We start from the raw sequence: 5,000 nt of genomic DNA, 5'->3' as shown, positions 1-5,000 counted from the left end.
AAAATGTGGTTTTATAAATCAATACATACAAAACAATGAGAAGTGGAGATAAGTGGTTTTTGCTGGACAGCGACAATAGGGATATTTGTTTAGACATCATTTCAGACAGTTTCATCATGCACAGCATTGGGCCTAGATGTTTGTTGGTACACATATCATTTGCAATACACGTATACACAATGTACACACAACACATAAACATCCTCAGCCATCCATACACTAGGCTACACTACATATAGGCCTACACACATCTATCCATGTACACTCCAGTAGGCTACACACTCGCTTACATACAGTAGCATATAGGCCTACACACATCTATCCATGTACACTCCAGTAGGCTACACACTCGCTTACATACAGTAGCATGTAGCATGTAGGCCTACACACATCTATCCATGTACAGTAGGCTACCCACTCGTTTACATACAGTAGCATGTAGGCCTACACACATCTATCCATGTACACTCCAGTAGGCTACCCACTCGTTTACATACAGTAGCTTGTAGGCCTACACACATCTATCCATGTGCACTCCAGTAGGCTGCCCACTCGCTTACATACAGTAGCATGTAGGCCTACACACCTCTATCCATGTCCACTCCAGTAGGCTACACACTCGTTTACATACAGTAGCATGTAAGTTAGGCCTGCACACATCTATCCATGTCCACTCCAGTAGGCTACACACTCGTTTACATACAGTAGCATGTAAGTTAGGCCTGCACACATCTATCCATGTGCACTCCAGTAGGCTGCCCACTCGCTTACATACAGTAGCATATAGGCCTGCACACATCTATCCATGTCCACTCCAGTAGGCTACACACTCGTTTACATACATATAGGCCTACACACATCTATCCATGTACACTCCAGTAGGCTACCCACTCGTTTACATACAGTAGCATGTAGGCCAACACACATCTATCCAGGTCCACTCCAGTAGGCTACCCACCAGTACCACATACACTCCTCTCCTCCTCCACATCCAGCCTACATACACTCCTCTCCTCCTCCACATCCAGGAGGCTACATAGCTACACTGTCCTCCTCCACATACAACCCACACGTTTTACCCTCCCCTCTCCTTTACCCAGCTAGATACAAGTCTGTAATGTAATGTAATGTAGTGTAATGTAATGTAATGTAATGTAATGTAATGTAGTGTAATGTAATGCAATGCAATGTAATGTAATGTAGGCCTAATGTAATACGATGTAGGTCTACTTTAGGTCTACTGTCACAGACAGGTGAAAGCAAACCGCAGTGGTGTAGTCTACATTTTTGTGGTGGGTATACTGTGTTGTTGAGCATTTTTGTGGTGGGTATACTGTGTTTTTGAGCATTTTTGAGGTGGGTATACTGTATATATTTGTGCTATTCTAAATAATGGATCAATCAATTTTAAGTGGGTATACTGAAATCCCTGAAATTATGAAGTGGCGTATACCTGCTACTACTACAATCTACTGCGCATACCTGTCCTGCGTTCTAGACTACACCACTGGCAAACCGGTGACGTCTCGTGTCCCTCGAGTTCCCGCAGTCAGGTGACAACACCTGTTGTGCCTTGAGAGAGAGAGAGAGAGAGAGAGAGAGAGAGAGAGAGAGAGAGAGAGAGAGAGAGAGAGGAGAGAGAGGAGAGAGAGAGAGAGAGAGAGAGAGAGAGGAGAGAGAGAGAGAGAGAGAGAGAGAGAGAGAGAGGAGGAGGGAGAGAGAGAGAGAGAGAGAGAGAGAGAGAGAGAGAGAGAGAGAGAGAGAGAGAGAGACTGTGTGTGAGGGAGAGGGAGAGAGAGAGAGAGAGAGAGAGAGAGAGAGAGAGGAGAAAGGAGAGGGAGAGAGAGAGAGAGAGAGAGAGAGAGAGAGAGAGAGAGAGAGAGAGAGAGAGAGAGAGAGAGAACACCTGTGTGTGAGGGAGAGAGAGAGAGAGAGAGAGAGAGAGAGAGAGCAGAAGAGTGAGGGAGAGAGAGAGAGAGAGAGAGAGCCCATGTTTTGAGGGAGAGAGAGAGAGAGAGAGAGAGACTGTGTGTGAGGGAGAGAGAGAGAGAGAGAGAGAGAGCCTGTGTGTGAGGGAGAGGGAGAGGGAGAGAGCCTGTGTGTGAGGGAGAGAGAGAGAGAGAGAGAGAGAGAGAGAGCCTGTGTGTGAGGGAGAGAGAGAGAGAGAGAGAGAGAGAGAGAGAGAGAGAGAGAGCCTGTGTGTGAGGGAGAGGGAGAGGGAGAGAGCCTGTGTGTGAGGGAGAGAGAGAGAGAGAGAGAGAGAGAGAGAGAGAGAGAGAGAGAGAGAGAGAGAGAGAGAGAGAGAGAGAGCCTGTGTGTGAGGGAGAGGGAGGGACCCACCTTGCCTGATTATCATCATGACTTTCAAATCTCTTTGAGACTTGGTCTGACCACGATCATAACAACTAACATTCTTAAACGGCTTGGTCTGACCAAGATCATAACAACTAACATTCTTAAACGGCTTGGTCTGACCAAGATCATAACAACTAACATTCTTACATGACATGGTTGACACCCACTTCCCTTGGTTTGCTACTGGTTGAGGGTAGAACAGACTGAGCCAAAGTATAAACTAAACATTTCTTAGTCCCCAATAGAATGTCTCTGCTTTTAACACATTATGAGGTACCCTGCCTGTGACACTTTTTTAAAGTCCCGGCGTGAAGACGTTGGCCGTGAGGTCACGCCTCTTGACCAATCAGTGGGCTGGTTGTCAACATACTGTTCAGGTCGCTTCAGCAAGCAAGCTGGCTTTAGAGCTGAGTTGAGCTGAGTTGAGCTGGCTTTAGAGCTGAGTTGAGCTGGCTTTAGAGCTGAGTTGAGCTGGCTTTAGAGCTGAGTTGAGCTGAGTTGAGCTGAGTTGAGCTAAGTTGAGCTGGCTTTAGAGCTGAGTTGAGCTGAGTTGAGCTGAGTTGAGCTGAGTTGAGCTGAGTTGAGCTGGCTTTAGAGCTGAGTTGAGCTGAGTTGAGCTAAGTTGAGCTGGCTTTAGAGCTGAGTTGAGCTGAGTTGAGCTAAGTTGAGCTAAGTTGAGCTGGCTTTAGAGCTGAGTTGAGCTGAGTTGAGCTGAGTTGAGCTGAGTTGAGCGCAAGTGGAAACGCAAAATGTTGGCGGCTGAGTTGAGCTGTACAGGGAAACTATGTGCAGTGGACATGACCCATTAGTGAGAGTAGGTGGAGCCGAAGGCGTTGGAGGCGGAGCCGAAGGCGTTGGAGGCGGAGCCAAATGCATTGCGTCACCACTAGGGCGGAGCCTAGGTAGGAACCACCACCTCTTATGTCTTCTGGAATAGAGAAAGTGTGTGTGTGTGTGTGTGTGTGTGTGTGTGTGTGTGTGTGTGTGTGTGTGTGTGTGTGTGTGTGTGTGTGTGTGTGTGTGTGTGTGTGTGTGTGTGTGTGAATGACCAGTACTTTCAATTCCATAGTATTACTCCTTTTTCTACGTTAACGACGGCAGTCACGACGGGTGAGATTGTTAGTGCCTGCTGGGTGTCGGCATCGGGCCTCTGCTCGCCATTGCTTGGGCACACACACACACACACACACCACACCACACCACACACACACACACACACACACACACACACACACACACACACACACACACACACACACACACACACACACACGCACACACACACACACACGGGAGGTCAAGGGTAGCAGGCGCTGTGTGAGACTAACCCGGATGACTGGCCGAATATAAACATCAGCAACATGAATAATAACACATAACAACAACACTATCGACATAAACAATAACACACAACAACAACACTATTGACATAAACAATAACACACAACAACAACACTATTGACAAACAATAACACACAACAACAACACTATTGACATAAACAATAACACACAACAACAACACTATTGACAAAAACAATAACACACAACAACAACACTATTGACAAAAACAGTAACACACAACAACAACACTATTGACATAAACAATAACACACAACAACAACACTACTGACATAAACAATAACACACAACAACAACATTATTGACATAAACAATAACACACAACAACAACACTATTGACGTAAACAATAACACACAACAACAACATTATTGACATAAACAATTAGGGCTGGGTATTGTAGCTATGTTCCTGTATCGATTCGATTTCGATTCTGAGGGTTTTGAATCGATTAATCACGATTCGATTCGATTCAATTCGATTCACTCCGAATCGATTCAATCCGTTCCCTTTTTGGTGCAAGGATTTCCCCCAAAAGATGCTGTTGCCTTTTTTTATATAAAAATGTCAAAGGGCTGTGGCTTGACAGTGTTAACAGATTGCTTATTTGTAATAAGTAGGCCTAGGCCTAATTGACTAATACCTACTGGGTATTTTCCATAGACCTAAATGACACAAAAAGAACAAAAAGAAAAAGAGCAAAAAAATCGATTTTGTGCCCTGTGAATCGATTATGTGAATTTTAAATGATATCGATCGATTATCGATTGAATCGATTATTTTACCCAGCCCTAGAAACAATAACACACAACAACAACACTATTGACAGAAGCATCTAAACAACAACAAAGACTGAAATTAATAACACAAATATTACACTAGCAACGACAAAGACAATGTTAATAACCAAAACAAAAACCATAATACCCTCTGGAACTCACCTCCCCATGCCATCCGTGAGTCTGACTCACTTGTCATCTTTCAAAAAACATCTAAAGACACATCTTTTCCAGACCACCTCCAACACCTAGGCCTGCTTACCCAGTTCCTCCAACCACCACCGCTGCCCTCCTCCCTGATCCATTGTTGTTGTTGTCTCTCATTGTCCTGTTGTTTCCCCTGTATGTGTTGTCTACATGTTTTCCCATCTGTGAAGCGACTTTGAGTATTGTGAAAAGCGCTACATAAGACATATGTATTATTATTATTATTATTATTATTATTATTATTATTATTATTATTATAGTGCCAATATAATAGAGATAAGTGATGTAATCATTAAAAAGAC

The 5,000-nt window shown here is 44.3% G+C and overlaps 1 protein-coding gene across 1 annotated transcript in view; it reads left to right on the top strand.

Annotated features, from left to right (window-relative positions):
* Positions 1–5,000, top strand: part of LOC134437465 (inactive ubiquitin carboxyl-terminal hydrolase 53-like) — a gene marked incomplete at its 3' end in the record, with an annotated part of 55,874 nt that overhangs the window by 1,250 nt on the left and 49,624 nt on the right. The gene's annotated exons all lie outside the window — the stretch shown is intronic.

The sequence above is a fragment of the Engraulis encrasicolus genome, chromosome 21, assembly GCF_034702125.1.
Source record: "Engraulis encrasicolus isolate BLACKSEA-1 chromosome 21, IST_EnEncr_1.0, whole genome shotgun sequence".
NCBI classification, from domain to species: Eukaryota; Metazoa; Chordata; class Actinopteri; order Clupeiformes; family Engraulidae; genus Engraulis; species Engraulis encrasicolus.
The sequence above is the reverse complement of the archived record's forward strand: the minus strand, read 5'-3'. Positions and strand labels throughout refer to the sequence as shown.